The sequence below is a fragment of the Schistocerca gregaria genome, chromosome 9 (assembly GCF_023897955.1).
Source record: "Schistocerca gregaria isolate iqSchGreg1 chromosome 9, iqSchGreg1.2, whole genome shotgun sequence".
NCBI lineage: Eukaryota > Metazoa > Arthropoda > Insecta > Orthoptera > Acrididae > Schistocerca > Schistocerca gregaria.
In genome coordinates, this window is record NC_064928.1 from 23030111 (window position 1) to 23054099 (window position 23989).

At 38.8% G+C, this 23989-nt stretch overlaps 1 protein-coding gene across 7 annotated transcripts in view; it reads right to left on the bottom strand.

The window, feature by feature from the left end:
- The window catches only part of LOC126292113 (replication protein A 70 kDa DNA-binding subunit-like), a 53423-nt gene that overhangs the window by 21769 nt on the left and 7665 nt on the right, over positions 1-23989 (bottom strand). For 4 of the 7 annotated variants that reach the window (XR_007552011.1, XR_007552008.1, XR_007552005.1 and 1 more), the window contains exon 4: positions 14130-14268. The exons of 1 other annotated variant lie outside the window; for it this stretch is intronic. The gene's annotated coding sequence lies outside the window, so the exon portion shown is untranslated. Of the gene's footprint in view, positions 1-14129; positions 14269-14352; positions 14395-23989 lie in introns of all 7 variants that reach the window. 2 more of the 7 variants (XR_007552009.1, XR_007552006.1) reach the window with 1 other exon arrangement.

A 23989-nucleotide genomic window follows, 5' to 3' on the forward strand; every position in this document is an offset into this window, starting at 1 on the left:
TATTTTGGCTGATACTGATGGTGTAGCTTCTTTAAAGCCGTTTCCAAACTCCAGTTTTTGCCTTTCGGAAGACATCTCCCAAGTAAATGTAGTGATTCAAACCACAGGATACGTGATATGATCAGCCTATAGCAACATCACAGTTAAGTGGCACTAACAAATAGGGAAAGTTAATGGTTTAAATAAATCACACAATGCGCCAGTAAAATTTTAAGCAATGACAAATGCCTGGTCTTTTGGGCTTGAAATTCTAAGTGGTTGGCCCTCAAAATGTTAAGCTTTAAATGAGACTCAAACACACTATCTTTCAAGAAATTCAAAGCACGTTCGCACACATAACATAATTCACACTGCGTAAAACGAAATGTACTTTGGTGGTTTGAGAAGCGTTACTTCCAATTGCAATATTTTCCTGCAACCTGGCAGAATTAGTTTCAGCGGCTGTCAGAGCGCGCTAGAAAACAGCGTTACTCAGCATTTGCAGCTACGACGATGAAGGTAGCCCATATCTTCATACACAAGAAGCATTAACAGATCTTACATTATGTCATAAATGAAACAGGACATCAAGAGGATATTCCAAGAACATCGGAATTTCATTAAGCCAAATCGTCCATTTTAGTATGGTTCAAGTGCACATTCGTATGTCCAAATTCACGAAGAAGTAGGCCCCAATCTGATATTAAACTTTTTGGGTGTTGTTTTGGGGATGTAAATTTTCTTGGAGTACCAATACTGTTATCTCATGTTTAGTTCTTTATTACGGCATAGTGCCAAACATCCCAGAAGATAAAAACGTCCACTTGAAATTCCACATACAGTGGACAACAGGAAATACTGTTTCAAATATATTGACTGCCTCTACTGAAAAGATTTTAATTAAAATCATTTTTTTTTTACCAACTCAACCAAAATAATTTCATTGTTCTGCAAGGCAATTAGTGCCAAACTGCTACAAACCTGGAAATAAAATGAAATCAGAAAACGGAAATTATTAACATATTTTACTTTTCCGTAATTATGTGAATGTATGTTAATCCACTTTATAGCTCCTGGCCACAGAAACATGTTTTGTTTACATTTGGCTTGAGACCTGAACGAAGAGGAAACAGCAAAATAACCAAAAGTAAACACGGTTTATGTGGAGACTACTACTCACCCACAACTCAGACTGCTCTGCGCATGCGCAAATCTGGTAGCTTTTGCGCATGCACAAATCTGGTAGCTTTTGCGCGCTCGAAAATTTTTTCCGGTTAGCATCTGGCTGTTTGTTACTATCGCTGATACAGCTAAGAACCGCACTCCCAGCTGTCACAAGCGGGAGAAGGCACTGCTCATATGCGACACTATTGCGCATGTGCATAAACCTGCTGGTAACTGCTAAAACAACCTAATGCAAACCGTTGTGACGTCACGCTCATCGAAGGCAGTTTGTTGTTACGAAGCATTGTGTAGTCTTCGTCCTAAAGCCTTTGATACATTTTGCTGTTGGCAGCTGCTTGTGAGTGCACTGTGTTTTGTTCTAAATGGTCAATTTCCTTTGCAACTTAAATTTTCTTTTGTTTTTTCCCCTCATGTAGGTTTTATTGCTGTAGTAATATTTTGCAGTAGCAAGCTAATTTAAAATTCATTGTTAGAGTATCAGTTCTAACCAGACAAAACCACAAAAGTTTAGCTGAAAATTTAAAAAATTAAAATTCCCAGAATTCTAAAAAATCCTAGATTTTCCCAGTTTTTTCCCTGGATTTCCCAGTAGTCCCAGGGCGTATACACCCTGTTCCAGGTCAAGCAAATGCATCAAAGTTTTATCTCCCGTTATGATATTTTATATAGATTTTGCTTTCCCTCAGATGAATTTTGAGTATTTGTTTCCACTAGCTGAAATGAACTTATTCTGAAGATTCAGCTCCAGTGTGAACTTCTTTTCCTAGGTAATTTTTTGTGCAAAAACTAGTGTATGGCTAAGTCTTTCCTGGAGATTACTGGTAATCAAGAGTTAGGCATTTTCTTTCATGTGAAGGTGTTATTTGGATAATTCTTACACATTTTGTAATGTTGTCAAAAGGTGAATATTTCAACATTCCAATAGCGCCACATAGATGTCATTTTTTAAACGTTGAAATGTGATCATTGTACAGACTGGCAATGTGCCTTCATTTCACCCCTTTCTTCCTCCCCAAGTTTGCACTGAGCTTGTTAAACCAGAACTCTGCTATCTTTGCACATGTTCCCTGATGTTAACATTTCCAAGGAGGAATGGTTCCACAAATATCCGTAGTGACAATTCAGTATGATATTATCGGATGATGATCATGGGGAAGGTAGACTTAGTAATATCAGACTCCCTTCAGCATACTTGCAAATAAATATAAATACTGGTAAAAATGCTGTTTAGCCTACAATCTATTAACTGTGTCTGCTCGTACGAAATTTTCCAGGAGTAATGACACAGATATTTTGGCAGGCCAAATTAACTACACAACACCTACAGGGTAATAATCTTAAGGGCAACTAATCCATAGCACATTTGAAAGAAAAGGTGGGTAATACTCAGTGTAGTTTAAGTTATGCTTTTTTATTCCCATTTACTATTTATATCACAAATAGCTGATTTCTTAACTGTATCACCACGAGATTTTTTTTGTGGCTTTCATTGTACTTTAACATAAGTACAATATCTTCTACACAGTAACTGATCACCTGCTTTGTCACAAGATGTGCTAAAGCAACTTTTTCAGCCAGAAGACTCTGGATCAGGGATGAAAATCTGTGTGTTCAGATTCAGTGAAAATCTAGCTTCATCAAATCTCGTAACAGAATTTCATGTCTTTTCCATAAACCTTCATCTGAAAATAGAAAAACATTCCCTGCAAATGGGCTTTCACCTAATAAGATCTACATAGTTGCACTAATAACTAAATGTACATTCATGTCAACCACAAATTTTGCATACGTACAATAAGAACTGTCGAATTACCAACTTGGGGTAAACTGTAAGCTACTCAGGAAATGTGGTACATGGGCTACACAGTATAATTTCTGAAAAATCTGATGAGTATCCAGATTTATAGTACCTTCATACAATGGCTCCTGCAAAGCTTCCCATATTTTTCTAAGCTTAGCTAGAAAGTCCAACATACAATTCTCACTGCTCATCTAACAAAATGTGACTTAACAAAAACAAGTTGTTGTACAAGAAGAAAAGATCATTGCTGTGTTCACTTTAATACTGTGTGTGGAACAGTGTAAGTGAACATGAAGGGCATTGGAAACTAAGCAAAATCCAAACAATTTGTTTCCAATGAATATACTACACTGGAGATGAAAACTGTTTTATCTACAGGAAAAGTATTTTTTTTTATTTAAAAAAATGAAGAAAGAGATAGAGAAGAGGCGTGGAAGGCATTGTAGGTCATCACAGATAGAGGATAAGATGTGTAGGAAAGGATAAAGAAGAAAATCAGTTGAGAAACTTCTTTAAAAGTAACCACCCTGGCATTTGTGTGAAGCGATTTAAGGAAACTACAAGAAACCAAAATTCGTTTTGGTCCTACTCATGCAGCTACACTCTGGAAGAAGAATGTTCAAATCAACGAAGGCTGTTCAAATTCAAAGTGTTCTTCAATGTTAACACATTACGTAACGAGACTCATTTCCCATAGAGCATTTCAACGATCCTTTTGTTAAATATATGTTAAATGTTACTAACTAGCAGTTCCTGAGTAACATCACTGTGCCATTCAAATCATAATTATTTTTTGGAATGTAAATAAGCAGACAGTATCACTAGACAGAATTACAATAAAATATTGGACTGTGTCTACTGGGTGACAGAAAAAAAGAGCATAAGTGGGGGAAAGAGGAGGGGGCAGATGAAAGTGTGGGTGGAGGGGTGGAAGGGGTGAAGGTGGGGTGGTAGGGGTGAAGGTGGATTTGGGGGCAGTGACTGGGAAGGAGAGCCAGCAAAGGAATAAAAGAAAAACATGCTACTGGTGAGGCCACAATAGTGCACCCGACAGAAGATCCATATGGCACATCAGATGGTAGAGTGGGTTGACACAGGGATATAAATGAAGGAAGAAATAACTAGAGAGAACAGAGTGAGCTAGAGATTGGGACTAGAATCAAGGTTGTGTGATGAGGAAAATGGCCAACTATGTAATTTGGTAAGTTGGGAAGGGCATCTGGAGGAGAGGGGTTGTGAAGCAGGCTTGGGTACAGTTTAGCAGTGGCCATTCATTCATGTGGACAGTTAGCTGGTGCTCATGCCCACATCGAAAGCTGTGCGGACACTGCAGCAGGCACTGTGTATGACACTGCTTTCATAGGTGGCCCTATCTCTAACAGGGTAGCATGTGTCTGACAGGATTGTAGTAAAATGTGTTAGGTGGGCGCACAGGGCATGTCTTGGGACTTACTATACCATGCCTGTCTCCAGTTTGAAGCTTATGGGCCACATCCCTGTGGAATAGTAATGGATCAGGTAATTGTTAAAGTAGGTGGCAGTGGAGCACCTCTTTTGAGAGAGGTTTCTAATTTCATGATGCAATGAGAGATAGTAAAAACTCAGAGGATAGGATTATATCAGTGTTGGATAATATGTAGAGTGTTCCTTTGCAGCTGGATAATAAGGGGCTTGTGTGGAGATGGCAAGCGCAATCTATTTGTGGATGGACTTTGGCAGCTACTACATGTCTGTGAAGGTCTTGGTGAAACCTTCAGTGGAAAAGGATAGCGGCTATCAAAGTGAGTATACAGTTGATGGTTGATGGGCTTCATATGGATGATTTTTAGATAACTCTCAAGAGATGGATGTCATTTTCAGAAAGATAGCAGGCTGAGTTGAAGACAGTACTAGACAGTATCCAGGCAAAATGCACACACAATGTTCACACTTTTTAATGGCCTGAGCTAAGCTCGACGTTGGTCTCCAAAGACCACGCCCGAGTGTAAGTCAGGTCGCAATTTTTAGTCACCTATTGCTTGAAAACTGGAATCATTTGGTATGAGAACAATGTACGGACATCTCACAACATGAAATTTGACTGGTGCTGCCTTCAGCTGTCGATTATTTCAAAACAACATTAGCAAATATTAACAGGTGCTGTGTAAAGGGTGAGCCAGGCCATAGGGGATTTTACTTTATTATATGCGCTTTCCAACGGTAACTTCATTTTTCTTCTTACGGCCAAGCCTTGGCCAGCAGCATTGGCTGCCTGGAAATTCTTTCGTCCCATGGTCTAATAACAGGAAGTCAGCACTGAGGAAGGGCACCTTGACCAAGTGCCTCTCTCGTGTGTTGACGAGGATATGCTATGCACTCTGGAAAGTTCCACTGCCGCCACCGCGAATTTCTCGGTCCGGACCAATCAGGGCGGAGGAAGCTGCGTGGTGCATTGAAGTTACTCGGCTGCCCATTGCTGGGCTCGTTCACTGGTACAGGGGCGCGTCCAAGAGAGCATCTCCCGCTTCTCCTGTTACTTCGGCACCAGGGGCTTAGTTTTTGGAGCCAGCACGCTGCTCGGACTGGTCCGATTGGCAGACGCCAACTTTCGTTAGCTTCGTTTCGACAAACTTTACACTCTGGCTCACCCTCGCCTCCCAAGGCCTGGCTATGTGACTCCTTCTTAACATGCTTTTGCCAATAAATGGCCTTTGACTAAATATTATCCTAATCATTCCATAACACCCATCCGCTCATCCTGTACAGCTGTCATGAATGTATTGACCAATATGATAGATTGCACCGACGTTATTTCGTGCATGTACCAATAACGTTTCGCAGTTTGCTATAATTCCGATACAAATAGGTCATGTTCATTGAGCAAGCAAGATCTTTTCGAATCTCAGAAGGAAGAAATTGCTCAATAAATTAATACACACTTTTTCCTTGAGAGGATACCTATTCTCTACCAACTTGTTCCTGTCTACATTATTTTAAAATTTGTCATCTATCAAAGAATTAAAGTAAATATGAAAAGTAACTCTTAAAGCTTGGCCTTTTTTTAATATATACTACTTTTGAAGAATGTCGGAAGAATGGTGGACCAAAGAAACTGGCCATTTATAAGTGGCCAGTCTCCAAAGTGTTAATATATGGTGGTGTGCCAGTATGGTCAACAGTGATTAAAAAGATTCCAGTTGATAACTGTGTGGGGATGGTGGTATGTGTCTCTGATGTACACTGAAGAGGCATAGAAATTGGTACACCTGCCCAATATCCAGTAGAGCTCCCACGAGCATGCAGAATAAATCCGTAAGAAACCAGGGGGTGGAGATCTTTTCTGAAAGCACGTTTCAAGGCATCCCAACTGCACAAACCCCACACCATTACAGAAGCCTCCACCAATATTAACAGTTGCTGCTGACATGCAAGATCTATGGATTTGAAAGATTGTCTCCATACCCATATACATCCACATTCTTGATAAAATTTGAAACGAGACTCATCCGACCAGGCAACATGCTTCCAGTCATCAACAGTCCAACGTCTGTATTGATGTGCACAGGCGAAGCGTAAAGCTTTGTGTCGTGCAGTCATCAAAGGTTCACCAGTGGGCTTTCGGCTCCGAAAGCCCATACGCCGACACTTACTGATGGCCCAGCACTGAAATCTGCAACAGTTTGCGGAAGGGTTGCAGTTCTGTCACCATGAATGATTCTCTTCAGCCGTCATTGGTAAAACAGCAAATCTCAGACATCGCTGCGGCCGGACAAAGATCCTGCAAGAATGGGACCAGATTCCTGATGTTCACGGTACAACCGTGAAATGCTCGTACGGGAAACTCCCCACTTCATCACTACCTCTATACCCACTATAACACCACGTTCAAACTCACTTAAATCTTGATAACCTGCTGCTGTAGCAGCAGTAACCAACTGCACCAGACGCTTGTTGTCATATAGGTGCTGCCAACTGCAGTGCCGTATCCTGCAGGCTTACGTATCTCAGCATGCCTATACCCGTCTCTATGGCACTTCAGTGTATGTCTGCCTGGATAAGAGAATGCAATTGTTATTCATTTTTAACGAATATCATGGCACTACATAACATGTATCTTTCCACAGTAAAAAAAAACAATATGATTCTGTGTGAAATTTGTATGCAGTTATTGTAGACTATTTCGAAGCAAGGTACCAGGCGCAGTGAAACACCACACTGTTCACATTTGTACCATGTCTCTTTGCGAGAAACTTTGCTATTCTCTTTCTTGCTCCTGGCACTGCACACGTGACACACACGAGCAGCATATTTCTTTGTAGTTCGAGGTATGTGCTGCAAAAAAATGTCTCTTTGTTAGTCGACCTACAGTTTCTTATTTCCTTTATATGACTTGAAGTGTATCATCTTCAAAGCTGAGCAGCAAGCACTGTTATGAAGTCTGTTATTGTGAGTTTCTTGTTGTGCAATGCATTGTATAGCCAAAAAGCATTCGATACTCCCATCAGCAGCAGATGGAAATATAATTTTCGCCACCATTTCACAGTTCTGCGCTGGAATGGATTGCACTGAAGGTGCTGATCTCCAATATCCACTCCAATTTTATTCAGATGGTAATCCAATACCTAAAGTGGTTTCATTACTACAGACCTATTTTCCTTAGTAATGTGTACCAAATGTGGCCTGATGCCTTGTAGACAATGTATACACACCCCTCTTATCCTTCCACTTCATTGCTAATACATTATCTTTAGGCTGAAAAAGACATTTCGCCCTCTTTCAGCAAATTAGATACTAAAACTTGAGGTAATCATTTCCTACATTTGTTCACAGTACCAACAGCTCCAGTACCTCTGTCAGCCAGTCGTTGAAAAAGCTCTGGAATGGAAGAAAATCTATGAGTACACAGTATGACCTTTATTCAATAAGCCGCCGTCAGACAACAATTGCAATACAACAGCGGACGAAGAATAGTCAACAATATGCTCACCAGTGTAAACCTTCAGTTCATGCTTATGAGGCTTATTTGCATGTAAAAATGGAAGCTCACACAACCTCGAAGTGGGCATATTCCTTCATCAATTGTCAGTTTTTGTGTGGGACAATATGCCTGGATACATTGCTCCTTCAAATTCTTATTATAACGGTGGGTGAAATCCATCTTCACCTGGTTTTTTTCTCTTTAGAATTGTCGACAAGATGCAAGCACGACAGCATCTGAGTAAAACGCAAATGACTCTTAGTTGTAACTTCTGTCCCCAAGTTAAGGACAGGATTAGTGCTCCAGTGATCCATAATTTTTGGCTTTCTTGAAATACACATGTGGAAAAGTGTACCCAAGAAAACCTCATCTCACTTGAAGTCACTGGCTTCCAGGAACTCAAAACTGAATTAGGCTTCATGTTATTTCCTCTTCTTTTCTTCTGGATTGTCTGTGATGCGTACAAATTTGTCTGTATCTGGAGTTCTTTTAACACCTTCAACATCATTCTCGTCTGCAGCTGAAGACAAGCTGTCGTCGATCTCTCTCTCTCTAAAAGGAATATCACATATGTAACTACATTTCTCTTACAGAAGAGATGTTCAGCAGAAATGTGTGTACTGCACAATTACGAGCAGTGATATGCTGTTGAAAATTCGGGAATATGTGCCTTCAAACACACCACTGTATTCAGAATTGACAGAATCACTCTAAATTATCCAGAGTGCCACTACCATTATTCAATTCCACACTTTCTGCATCTGACAATCTGCCACTGCCCCCCCCCCCTCCTCCCCAAGACACGATTACGAACATGAAACAACACGACGACGTAAGGAAGACTGAGAACGCAAAGACTAGTTTTAACAGTAATTACAGCGCTGTAAACAACACTGCTGTGCCATTTATGGATGCACTTTGTTACTAAATATCTGTAGAACTTAAACGTTATTTCTACAGGTTTGGCCAGCATTCTAAATGTTTTGCATTAAATAAAATATAGCGGCCCGTTAATTTTAAGGGTCTGGTGATTTTCACGCAATCCTAGGCTCATAGATTTTATGGGTTTGGTGCTTACAAAGTCAATATAAACTCTTCTCCTCTCGTCGTCCTCTTACCACTACCACCAACAATGCTGTTATTGTTTTTACTATTTCTGAAAGTAAGTTATCCATTTTTGGGTATTAGACTGCACATTAAATGTAAGACCTATCATCATGTATCCTTGTGAATATTATGATAAAATATGAGTGCCTAGTTACTTTAAAAGAAGACTTGTAGGATAAATAAATAATTAATATATCCTACAACAGAAAATCCAGAAAAGTTGTTACCATACAGTGGAGATGCTGAGTCACGAGATAGGCCCAACAAAAAGACTGTCACAAATAAGCTATCCGTCATCAAGGTGTGCACACACACACACACACACACACACACGACTGCAGTAGCAACTTTCCTTTTCATAAAGTAATTAGTATATACCCTAGATTACACTATTCTCCAAAATCAAAGTAAGAAAAATATATTCATTAGGGTTTAATTTTATTGTTGAAGACAGTCATTCTTCATTACTATCTGATGAAATGAAAGATTTAAAAATTTTGTGCAAGCCATACTTACAAAGAGAAGTCTCCAGTGGTGGGACCGACTTTTTTGAAACCATCAATACTGTGATGTAGGTTAATACCCCAGCTATGACACCTTGCAGCCATTAAGCCTTGTAGGCCCTCATTTGTGAGTTATCGACAAAAAGAATATTTTGTAATTGTATATGATGCTCAATACCATTGATTTAGTACCCTCACATTGACTGGCTGCGTGGTGTAAAGGATGGGGTAAGACCCTGACATGGAGAAGGTCTTAGGTTCGAATCTCGTCACGTACGTTAATTTTTTATTATTAGATTTTTATCAAAAATACTTTGATAATTTTTTATCCAATTAATTGGTTTAAATATAATTTTATATTTCTATTTATTCATCACCTCATTTTAATCATCATATCAGTTTTTTCATTTTCTCTCATTTTTCTTCCTATCATTCTTTTTCCATTTGAAATCTGTGTTCAAGTGATTTTAATTAATTTTGATTTAATTTCTTTTATTTCACCACTCCATTTTTTGGACACACTATTGCAGTGGTTATTTCTATTCCTCATTTTTCTTGAATTTCATTTTACCTATAATCCTTTCTTTCATTTAAATCTTCGTTGCCTTTATTTTGTACATAGTACAATTTAGGCTATGTTTTAATGTTTGTATGATGATTACTATAAAAAATGTATATCTTGTACTGTACAATACATTTGACACTATTGCACAGTCAATATAAATTTATTTTTCATCTGATAAATCGGCATGTTTTTTGGAGTTGCAATGCACACTTGTATTTTTAATCTTTGTATAATTTACTACTTGCCATTCTCTATATTGCAAATTGTATGGGCATCCACATCCCCAAACTACATAAAATGCAAATTGGAGGTGTCAGCAAGATTAACTAGAACAGAAACTGCAGAACTACTTCCTGAAAGCAAGAATAACATTAAAATTTATGAAAACAGTCATGCTGAATCTAAACTGCCGAAAAACTTGCCTATTGTTTTCATTTCAGCAAAGAAACTTTCATTCCAATTTAACAAATTATCAAAGCCACACTCCATCTGTGCGCTTTTTTTGTCTGTTTCTAAACTGATCTCATGGCTGATGCGTGAAATTTCTAGCTCAGCAGACCTAAAAGAACCACAGAAATGAATTGATTAATACACACTTTACCCTGTTAATCAATTATACATTATGTCTCCTACTGTCTGTACTATGGTGATTCCCAAAGGAATGTTGGTGGTCATCCAACTCATTGAACCGATTCAAAGAGAACCATTTTATTTAAGAACTAACATTTAACATTAATGAAGAAACATGTTTATTTTATTTTAAATCTAATATTTCACTACGCAATAAGTGAGAATATACTTTAAAGTTCTTTTGCAGTGGTCATTTCTGCCTTGAGCTGTTTGAAATTTGGTTGATAATTAATGAACACAGTTCACATCAGTTCACTTGAATGTACACCAATCTGTTCATGTTGATGCTCCGATCAGACTAACCTCAAGTACTACTATACAGCTTTTGATACAGTTTTTACTAACATATCAATGAAAATGATCAATTTTGGAAAGACAATGTAAATGGGATAGACAAAAAAATCTACACACCAGGCAGCGGCAAGAAAACACACATAGAAAGGTATTTACATTTGCAAGCTTTTGGAGACTGTCGTGCCCTCTTCTGGGAGAATGGCTGAAGGAGAAGAAAGAGGGGTGAAGGACAAAGACTGGTGAGGTTTAGGTAATGGAAGTGTTCAGAAAAGTCACCCAGAACCCTGGGTGCGGTAAGTCTCCACTGACCCAGATTCCAGGTTACTTTCCTGACCTTTCCCCATTTCCTAAACCTTGCCAGTCCTTTTCCATCAACCCTCTTCCTCCCCTTTAATCCTTCTGCCAGAGGGCGCCACTGGCTCCAAAACATTTGTAAATTTAAATACACAGATGAAAAAATTCAAACACCGAGAAGGAGATGTGAAATTTCCAACATCACATAACTTGTTTGCTAGCGCCACTCTAATGCGGATGTTGTGCAACAGTGTCACTGTAAGGATGCAAATCAGGTTTGCTTTAAATACATACTGCAACAGCTGCGAGCGTTAATTATCTTTGAGATTAGATATGGTGAGCTGATCTTAGTCAAGAATACCTGTAAGGCAACAAAGTTGGCATTATCAGTACCTCAATGAGATTAAGCGAGATCTTTTAATAGGATTGTGTTTGGCATACGGCTCTGGTGAATTGTACTTCATCTCCAGCAGTTGGCACCACAGGGACACAACGAACTGTTACAAGTCAGTTATTTCATGGACAGCTCCAAGCCAGACACCCTGTAGCTTGCATACCACCGCCATTTGCCATTTCAGCAATGTCAAGTGAGAGCCCATTGGCAGGCAGGGTGGAGGCCTGTTGCTTTTTCTCACAAAACCTGGTTCTGCCTCAGTGCCAGTGACGGCCTGCAGTCAACCTGTCAGCATAATAGAAACAGTGGACCTAAACCTGAAATCATGGTACGGGGTGCAATTTGTACATCAATCTGGTGATTTGACATGTTGTGCCACTACTACCTAAAGAGCATTCCAAGAGGTGTTTCCTGACGGGATAATGTTCACCTCCACATACCACTGTTGTAATCCAACACAATCTCCAGTGTGTCGACATGTTGCCTTGACCTGCTCAATTACCAGATCACTCCCGCATCAACCATGTATGGGACATCATTGGACAACAATTAGTGTCATCCACAAGCAGCATTAATTGTCCCTGTATTGCCCAATCAAGTTAAACAGGCATGAAAATCCATCCCACAAACTGACATCTGGTACATGTACGACACAATGCACACAGTTTGTGTGCTTGCATTCAACATTGTGGCAGTTACATCAGTTATTAATGTACTAGCATTTCAAATTTGCAATGTATTATCTCGTGCTTACATTAACCTGTTACCTTGCAATGTTCATCACTTAATTACAGGGTCCGTCAAAAAAATGTACACACACTTTCAAGCGTCATAGAAAATTTATTTCCCATTCTACAATGTTAAATTTCTGGAAATGGAAAGCTTCAAGTCCAATTGGAAAAATAAATGTACTTTTCAAATGTGATTACGTCGTACCAAAGTGTGCAATGAGATTTCTGTGCACACTGCCTGAATCTAATTCCAAAGTGTGTCCATGTTACGTGGTTTACATTTGTACACTTCATCTTTCACTGTGCCCCATAAGAAGAAATCCAGTGGCGTGAAGTCTGGAGAGCGTGCAGGAAACTAGATTGTCCCCTGCGCCCTATCCACTTTCCTGGCACCTTGTGATCCAGGTATGCTCGTACGTCCCTATGATAGTGCCACGGGACGCCATCTTGTTGGAAATAAAACTCGTCATTACCGTATAAAGCACAAATGGCAGGGAATATGAAGTCATACCTAGCAATGCTTGCTGTTTCTCCAGTAACAGTACCTTCAAAGCGGAAAGGCTCAATGAGTCCCCTTGCAGACAAACCACCCCCACACATTTACACCAGGCAAATTCACAGCCTTTTCAACTGTAATGTGAGGATTATCTTCATCCCAGTACACACAATTGGGCCTATTGACAGTTCCACAGAGTTTGAATTGGGCTTCATCCGACCAAATTATGCTACCCATAAATCCTGGTTCACGCCTCACCATCTCCCGAACCCATTCACAAAATTCTAACCTTCCATCAGGATTGTCGTCACTTAGCTGTTGCACCAGCCTTGGAATGTACACACACAACTTGCCTTTCTTCAGAATGCGTAGCACACTACTAGCACTCAAACGCACATCCACCTGTTGTAGAACGGGAAATAGTGTTATGTTTCTTCAAGGTCAAATATCTGTGAGAAAGTAAACTGTCTACGACAGTTCAAAGTTTGTATACATTTTTCCCTGTATATTATCTAGACAAATGTATTCCTGAAATTTTGTTACTCTACAGTAATTCTTTAGGTGGTGTGATTTTTTTTCCCCGTCAGTGTACCTTTCTATGTTCTCCTGTTGCCACACAGTAAGTATATTTTATATATATATCCCCATTACATTATAGTTTTTACTAATAGACTGAATCAGGGGAATGTTCATGTATGTAATTTATTTTCACTAAGCCTAACGAGTCAGTCAGTCAGTCATAACTAAATTTTATTTACATATCAAGCTCACTACGGCCAAATCTCTCCAAGGTCATGGAACGTGTCATTACTCTTATGTTGTAATTTCATGTACTAACAGGTAAAAATAAAATGTTTACGAACCCAAAAGTCAAGCCATAAGTTTAATTAAACACAATCAACAATACAACAAGAATCAGTTTAATTTTTCAAGGAACTCCTCGACAGAATAGAAGGAATTATCCATGAGGAAATTCTTCAGTTTCGATCTGAAAGAGTGTGGATTACGGCTAAGATTTTTTAATTGTTGTGGTAGCTTATTGATAGTTCATCACTTATTGCTTCAACCGCCCATTTCTGAACCAATAGTATTCTTTCGGAATGGGAAGAGTTACCCCAAAATATAATACCATATGACATACGCAAATGAAAATAAGCTAAGTAGATTAATTTTTGTGTCAAACGATCACTTACTTGAGATACTGTTCCAATAGTAAAAATGGCAGCATTAAGTCTTTGAGTTTCTAGGTGTTCAGATAGTAAAGTGTCGTGGAAAGCCCATATTCAGGATCTTGTTCAAACTGTTCAGTTTCACTAATCATATGCCCATTTTCTGAAATAAAAATTGAAAAAAATAAAACAGTTTTTACAGTTTAAAAAAATAAAAACACCCAATTCAACAAAACCTGAGTCTTACTGTGATGTTTCCTGTGTGAAGCTGGGGCAGATCGCTAGATCACTGAAAAGGCAAAAAGTCAAGAAATAAGATTCACAAAAATGCAGCTGAATTACTCCTTACTAATCTGTGCATGAACACGGATCCCGGAGAAATTTAAGTACTAATAGTGGATACAAACAAATTGTTTAACTTATTTACTGGCAGTAGGCCAGTGTGAAGTGCTACAGATTTTTGATACCACCTCTCAGCCACTTTCTTTGAAAGTATGAAACAATATTTCAAAACTGTATAGTGAACTGTTAAGCTTGGTGAAGTATTTGCCCTGCCTGATTTTGCAAAGAATTATCTGTTTGTTGCCAGCCACGATTTTCACCCAGAAAACAGTAAAGCTACTGTGCATCCCTTCTTCATCTATTTCGTATGACAAAACAAAAGCTTTTGCACAGATGACAGCCTAAGACACAATACAATTGCAGTTCCTTTCTTTTTGCCAAAACTTGTAGGTTTACTGAGAAAAAGAAAGTGATAAATCTGTGTGAAACCATAAACTCACTTTGCCAGAAAAGATCCACAACAGTCTCTACACCCAGTTGTCAACTTTTCTGGAAGTCTTGGAAGCAAGCAGGAAAATTTCCAACTGTGATGCTTTTAAGCTCGTTTGTCACAGCCCATTGAATGTCCAGAATATCTGGATGAAGCTTTCCTTTCAGTTGCCTTTTCACTCACAGAAACAAGAAAAAAATTGCAAGGCGAGATGTCAGGCGAATGTGGCAGATGTCAGATAGAAATAACAATGTCATAATGTCTGGCCAGATACTCTAGAAGATAAAGCAGTATAGGGTCTTGTGGTCATGCAATAAGAAACAGTCCTGAGAATACAACCAGTCAGGGTGATGACATCGAACTGCTTGTCACAAATGTTTCAAAACTTTGATGTAAAGACAGTGGTTCACTGCTTGACCTGGAGGTACATACTTAAATTGAACTGATCTTTTACTACCAAAGAACATGATGATCACTGTCTTTGTCCTCAAAGGCTGGCGATGCAGGACTCTGCCATTCAGCACTTTGACGTTCTGTGTGAGGGTCTTACTGGTAACACCAACTTTTATCGCCAGCAATAATCTTGGACAGGAATGTAGGATCACACCTGTCTCTATACAGTAGTTCAGCAGAATTTTTTTTTCTTTCCTCTTGTGTTTGTTAGTGTGTGAAGGACGAGTTTTGCATTAAGTTTCTTTTTCCCTAAATCTTGCTATAAAATCTTATAACACACAACATGGTTCAAATTAAGTTCTCATATCACACTCACAGTTACATGACAGTCTTCTTGCAGTAACTGTCTCACACGCTCCACATTTGCATCAGTATGTACTGTGCACAGGTGACCAGGGATAATTTTGCACTGAATCTACACCTTCACAAAACCTTCTGTGAAACTCAAAAACACAACTTCTTGAAAGTCTCTCTTCTGCATATGCTCAGTTAATTATTGTCCATATTTCATTAGGAGTTTTCTTGAGCTTAAATCAGAAATTAATGTTCATTCTTTGCTCACAATCAGCATCCATCGTGACACCATAACTAAATATGCCAAGACCCAAACAGTGTGTCGCTAAGAACAACTCTATTGCCTAGTGAGTGGCCAGTCATTTCAAGGACGCACAAATACCAGGTAACACAAAAACAATATTTGTTCCTTCTTAGCACCGTAAACTCAGAAATAAAAACTTTCTGAAAAAGCCACTACTTTAAAAGTGAGTCTGTTGTCCAATACAAAAAAATTGTAAGAATTTCACAATGCTCTCAGAATTTTACACCAAAATCTGCTAGGTGATCTGAGTGAAACTTTTTTGTAAAAAGCCACATGAAATCTGCATGTGATGGAATTAGAGACACTGAGCACCCTAGTCTACCTCGTGAGGCAAGTCATATTACAAAGGATAACCAAAGCCTCACAACTCAGTATTTACACAAATTCTGTGATTTTGTAACACCCCCACCTTCCATGAGGCCTGAATTTAATCAGCTAGAGCTTTTCGGGGAGAAATGTTTTCTTTGTCTTCAGGAGTTATCGGACTAAGTGAAAATTAGCAGTTTATATAAATGCAGGCCGGTGACAATTGAAAACTGACTATATTTTGACAGGGGCACAACCTGACATTTTCAAGACAAAACTGCAGCAAGAAAGTGCTGGCAAGGTGATTTAAAACCTCTGTGTTTGCAGAGAAACTCTAGAAACACACACACACACACACACACACACACACACACACACACACACACACACACACACACTGTAAACACTACTGCCATCACAAACCTAAGACGACCGAGCCGGAAGTTATAGACACTGAAATTAATGATCAACGGGTGAGGTAGCATTAACTCTATCCCTCTGTTTCTTGACAAGGGAGAGAGCATGGTTCCACTCAGAATTTAAACAAAAACCACCATCTGAATTTATAAGGTTACTTACTAACATGATTTCAACATCTTCCTTAGTAACACTATCCAGTGAACACGAGCAGATTTGCTCAGCTGTTATACAAGCATGTGTGATGCTTAAGCTCAGTACACTTATCCTACAGAGTCCCTATGGGCTGACCAATATATGACATGCCATACCTGCAAGGGATATGGGAGACACTTGCCCTACACAAACCAAGATTGTACTTTATGGGACCAAAAAGGACCCTGATCTTATGAGGTGTAATGTGTTCTGTGGTCACCTTCTGTTTCCATAACATATGACCAACCCTGTTTGATAGTAATACTGAGATGGCAAAGTATCTATTGCCTTCTTGCCATATAGAGGGAGCATTTCACTCACCCACTGCACAGCTAGTCAATACTGCAACACACATCTGCTCTGTCTTCCATTGTAGCCATTCTGACAAAAGGTGACTTCAAGATGGGCTAACTCAGGGTACCAGGTGGCATGGGCCCCATGAACCAAGATAAGAAGCTCCTCTTCACACATTGAGCCATATGCTGACAACTACCAGCCTTCAGATAGAAGTATGTGTGAGTAGGCTTACTATAAATGCCATGTCCCAGCATACCATCAATCTTCCTCCTATCTAAAACTTCTTGCAAGAGAAGACTGCTTTATGATGGAGGTGGAAAAGGATAGCAAATTGTTAGGTGAATTAAATTCAGGTTTTCAAAAAAGTTATTCAAATTCTCACTGCCATGAAGCCATACAACAAAGGGATCATCTACATACCTGTAAAAACACTCAGGTTTCAAAGGTGCCGACTTCAAGGCATGTTCCTTAAAATTTTCCATAAACGAACTGGAAATAATAAATGACAACAGGCTTCCCATTGCAACTCCATCCATCTGCTCATAGTACTGGTCATTGAATAAAAAGTAAGTTGGAATCAACTCATGTCAAAATAGGTTCATTAATTCAACAACAAACATACCAAACTTAATCAAATGTACCGAATCAGGCAGAGAACCCCAAGGGAAGAGAGATGGCACATCAAAACTTATTAGAGTATCAGTTCATTCACACACCTTCTCTCTAACAAATGCAAGCAGTCCACTGAGGCCCTATAGTAGGTTGCTGCAAGCATCACATCAAGAACTAACATACTGGCAAGGTACATTGTATGTCAGCCTGCCAATGTTACTCACAACCGGACAAAGAGGAACTCCTCCTTATGAACCTTCGGAAGGCCATGGTGTACAGCACAATACAAATTGAGACTCCTGATGGTCTGTGATAAGAAACCTTTCTTCAGGAGGTTTATTGGTCTCTTTATGTTGGATCAGCAAAAACAACAGTAGCATTGCCCTCGCCTGCAGGTAAAATAACAATATCCGGATAAACTAAGTGAACATAAAGCAGTCATCTCAACTGCTGTGATGATATTCTCAGGGGGATACGCCCAGTCAACACACAACAGAACAACTTGTTGAACAGAACTAATAAAACAACCACTGGCCAAGGCTTGGGCGTCAGTGCAAAATTTAAATCTTTTCCTTGCACGGGTAAAGGTGCGTCATCAAAAACTAAATTTCTCCATGAGATTTATCACGATACATTGAGATATAATATTGTACTTTGTAACGAGACATCTTCCTCTAGTATTACTTTTCCTCAATAGTAGTTGTCAATACCAGTATCATTTTTCGAATTTTAGACAGATCAATATTCTCAGTTGCTTTTATGAAAACTTTCAAATAATTTTACACACAGTATATTATATTTCAGAAAAGAATGACTTCATAAAATATTTTAGTTTTCATGTTACAATCAATAACTACTAGTTCTGAGAGAACAGTTAATTTTTTTTTTTTTAAGAAAGATCTGAAATTATGAATTATTTGCACATTTAAAATGCGTCTTATTAATTACGCAATCCTGTACTGTTTACTAAGTTTATTTATGGATTCATTTATGAAATAGTAATCGAAATTAATAATGTAACAAAAACTAGTAGGAATTCATTTGTTAAGAAAAATTATAAACCCTTCGGAATATTGTTATTTCTACAGAGTGATCACATCGGAGGCAAGCTTGTGACTTTCACAGACGTTACATTGTTCACACCTATTATACAAAACTACTTCAGCTTTGTTAACATGAAAACTCAAAATAGTGTAAGATATACTAAACTGCGAGACAATCAGTGTAAAATATATTCACGTAAAAAATTCTGCAACAACAATCTTCCAATTCATTTAGTTCAAACATACTGTGAGGACCTAACGTCAGATTTTCAGCTTCAAGAATCAGACCCCTAGACAAGAACAACTGGTGTCATCTCAGCATGAGAAGCTAAGTAAACTCTCAAGTTTATTGTAATCTTCGCTCCTCTCCCATCTTCATAAAAGACTTTGCTTATTAATTACTTGGAGTGGGCGCTGTCTGATGTGGACAATAGATGGAAGGAATGCAGGGGGAGATTAAAACTTCGAGCTTGGGCAATGCTCAAACTTTACCAAATGCCGGCAGATACACAATGAAATTCCCAACCAGACAGTAACCATGAAAATCCCAAGAAAAAAACCAAAATTTTTGAAGCAATCCTTAAAATATGCCAAAACAACTCCTTGCAAACAAAAGCCGACTGTTGGTGAGTGCAACATGCATTGTCATTTTTGTAGAGGTGATGTGATCAAAATATTGTTCCAACGCTTGCCAAAGCTGTACGTCATACTAATTCTACTGCTAGCAATCTGATCAAGAAATATGCTGGCCCACCAAATGTTATTGGAAGGATCCATTACACTCATCGACATTTGGATTCTGTTTCCGAGGAATCGTTTTGCTTCATGTAATGACTGCGACCATGAAGCACCTCCAGTCAATCCCTAGAAAAAGCCAACATTTTTGAAGCAGTCTGGCGAAGTTTGAACATTCCGTGGCTCAGTCAAATTCTGGGCAGACAGAATAAAATTCCCAAAGTCTAACAGTGTATCTCCACAGGCTGTGATAAATCTCACAGAGAAAGGAAGCTTCTGCCAACGGAGCTTTATCTGTGCAAGAGAAAGGTTTAAATTTTACACAGACTTTCGACCATTTGACAGTGACTGATTTTATTAGTTCTGTTGAACAAGCTGTTTTTAAACTACCTCCTGATGTTGCAGAGGAGGCTAGGAGATACAATTCAACACAGACATGCCTATGTTTTTGTTCTTTTATTTTCATCCATGTGTGTATCCCATTCAGTTTACATATAGCTTACAACACCAAAGGTAAATTAACGAGTCGTTTTGCAGCAAGGATAATGTTTTGATACATCTTCATGAAACAAAAGAAACACACTCTTCAATTTATTAATTCCTGTTTGTTTCTGCAAGTGGTAATGTGCGGATGTATGCTTGGATCCATCATACCAGCATTGTTAAAAAATGTGGATCTCAATCATACATTAAAAGTGTTACAAAAACTTATTAAAAATGTAAAATTAATTTGCGTATGTGAGATGTGCATCCTGTGTGCTCGTCATTTCACCTGCCACCGAGATCCTGCATCAGGAGGGTTGGAGCAGACAAGAGGAATCTGCGCGAGCAGCGATCCTGCATCGGCATTGTTATAACCAAGACTGTGCACAATGGAATTAATGTGAATATTGACTTTGAGTGTAACTGAGACCAATAGCAACAGACCTTCAGTATCAATAAAGTCACCCAGGACTGCATATAGATTCATGAAGCACCTTCCAGTTCCTTTCAATTATTCCTTCCAACCAATTTCTCCCATTATTCAAGCAATTATTAATCATTTCCATTCGCCCCACATATATACCTATTCAATGGTGATCGTTTAAAGGATGGTGCCACGCGAAATATGAACAGACCTTTCAATTGTTGAGAAAATTTTTTGAGATAAATTATTTATACTATTGTTACAAGAAACTAATGAAACTGTCATTGCATTTGTTACATATCCACAAGATTGAGAATGATTAAAATTAAATTCTGCCTATAAATGAGACGAGCCGGGGGTGCCGATTTCAGTGATAGATAGGAAGCTGCTATACTGCATGCTTATATTACCACTCTTGGCACTGTCTATCTGACAGTAGGTAATCTCTTTTCTTTCCAATTAATATCCTTTATAGGAAAGTGCACTTCCACAGGAAAGGCGAAAGTTTGTACAAAGTCATCTTCTGCTTTAGAAATACGTCATTCAAATTCTGTAAGACTGTCAGATAACAATAAGATAGACAAAATCAAGCGAACATAAACACGCCTGTCACTGACAGGTGTTGGTCCGAGTCCATACAAAATATGCTCAGATGTGAAGTATTCAACCTAGCTCCATTCAATAGCTTGTGTGGAAGTTTAAGAGGCTATTATGAAAACTATTTGAATAAAACTAGATACTGGATAAACACAGTATCTCAAGTAGACAGGAGAGCTATCTCCCTGTCCACATTAGGGAAAAACTCATTACCATTCAGGAACACGACACCGAATACTTTCTATCTGTACTGGATTCAATAGATTTGATATATGAAGAGAGACCAGTACAGCCCAAGTCTGTTAATATGCAGATAGTGCCATAGAGATTTACGGACCAACAGGTTAACAACGGATCTGTAGTACAACATGGATGGCAACCTTGCCCCACACAGACCTACAGTAATGGTAACGACAACGGCAATAGCAAAAGCTGTCAAATTTTGCCCAATTTTTTAATATCCGCCCTTGAATTAACAAAAACACACTACTTGCCCATTGTAGTTATGACCAGCCTGTACAATATGTAGACAAGCTACTGGCAATAATCAGCCGATAACTTGGCGAACACAAAACAATACCAGACAACCAAATAATTCACAGATAGCAGAATTCGGCCAGCAAAGTAATGCACATATGCAAAGGCAAAGAGAATTTCTGTCGTGAGCCTCACAGGATAACCAACAGTCCATATAGTAGGCGTTACATCTAACCCAGAGACCAATGCTACGGCGCTGCAGGAAAACGTGAACCGGTTACAGCAGGTCCCTGTTCTGTGACCTTTAAGGAGAATGGGGATGTGAGCTCAATCGACACTTGCTTTATCAGATACAATCAAGGTAGTGATGTGAAAGATAATCTGTATCAAATGAGAGTACACAGGAAAAGTTGACAGAAGGTAAGATCCAAGCTACTATTAAAGCCAAAATATTTGACCTTTATGTACCCATTGCGTTTGACACAGGTGCTATAACTAATTTGATGTCACAGTGATTCTTTCAAGAACTGAAGAAACATGGGTGTATACCCACACTGCCAGTGCAAAACTGCAAGGTACAAACTGCCACTGGTCAGTTCACTCCTCCATCCAGCAGTGATCCACCCCCACTGGCCCCAAACCACCCCCTGTTAACTTTCCAGAATTTCTTAACCTCTAATATCGCCTCACCATCAGTCCCCAAATCCCTCAACATGCAAACTAACCTCACATCCACAGAAAGAACCGCAGTCCACCGTCTAAAAACTGATCCCAACCTTGTAATCCTACCTTTGGACAAAGGCTCCACCACTGTTTTGAACTGCAAGGACTGCCTGGCCGAAGGACTATGAAAATCCTACTGGCAAGACTGTTTGGGATGTTTATCATTACGGCCAACTTTACGTTCTGAATTTTTTTCCTACCTGTGAGAAGAGATGGTTGCTAATAGGAACCTGATGAAATGTGAATCACAAGCAGTATTCTCTTCACCATAAGAATAATATGAAAGAATACATGGCAAAATGTTTATATTCGTGTTTGCTGCTATCTCATTTAAATCCTGTCTGCTGTTGTCTCACTATAGTTTCGTAGTTTATTAGGCAGACGCGAAAGAATAATACAAATATAAACATGACACGATACGTATATTCTTATGCCTAATAGTGATACAGTCAGAAATGAAGCACGGCAACTGACTACATTTTTAAATCTAAGATGATTCTAATTTCTGTGCAAAATGTGATGTACTGAAGAAGTGGCCGCAACGATTTCCAAACGGAGAAAAGATTTCACTAAACTCTCGTTCACAACATCTTCTATCATACGCAGTCTATTATTTGGTTCATGTTGATCATTATCAAAGAAAGCAGCAGTGTAAGTAACAACAAATAGCAGTCTCTTGCCATTGTTTCGCTAATGAGACTATTCCTCTCTCTTTTTGTTTTAATTGCATGCGGCGGTAGTGCGCACAAAAGCAAGCCATGCCGCGTGCGGCGACAGGCCGTAAACACGCACTATCAGAATGCGACAAACAATGCACGACACAGTACAGTAATGCATTTTCAGCTTAGAGTGACGTAAACGCTTATAACAAAGAAAACAGCACTTATCAAAGTAAAATAAGCAATCGATTCAAACCAGACGAAGCACGTGAAATAGGAAGGGTACCCGTATAAATACAGATGGAGCGCCTGACGCATAGCAATGGCTATCTGGTAAAGCTTAACTGCTAAGCTTATGACTCTAACCAAACTACTGTAGCTGTATCGTCATTCATTCGACCTAAATTGTGTCTCATATTACAATGGACCAACTTTGTTTCGATTTAGAGGTACGGCCTAAAACTTTTCCACCACAGTTACCGCATTTACTCGAATCTAAGCCGCATCTGAAAAATGAGACTCAGATTCAGGAAATTTTTTTTTCCTTTATTTTAAGGCGCACCTGAAATTTGAGACTCTAAATTCAATGGGAAAGAAAAGTCCACACTTACTGTAAAAAGCTTGGGACATTATGAAAAACGTAAACACACATTTACTGCTGAAACTGTGTTTATATTTGAATTAAGATTTATTGCTCTTGAAAAGTTTCATGACATCGCAAGTACTAAAGCACTGTCTCCAGTAGCTCGTAAGCTCTGCTTTTCGTTGCACTTTTCTTAATTAGTCTCCAATCAATTTAACTTCTTTTCTAATTATAGTTTAAATGTTTCCAGATGTATTTCCCTATATTTCAACAACAACTTATAGTACTACTGGTTTTCTTCCAACGGTTATTATACTTGTTTGATTTTATACATCACAAAGCTGGAGATCTCCACTCCTATCAACTACCAGAAATTCTAAAATGAACAAGCTTCCAGAGGTTTTGAAGCCATGTCCACAATTAGGCAAAAATAAATTACTCAAAAATAAACAGTTTGGTATCAATCTCATCCATAGATGGTCAATAATAATGTTTCATGTATACTGATTT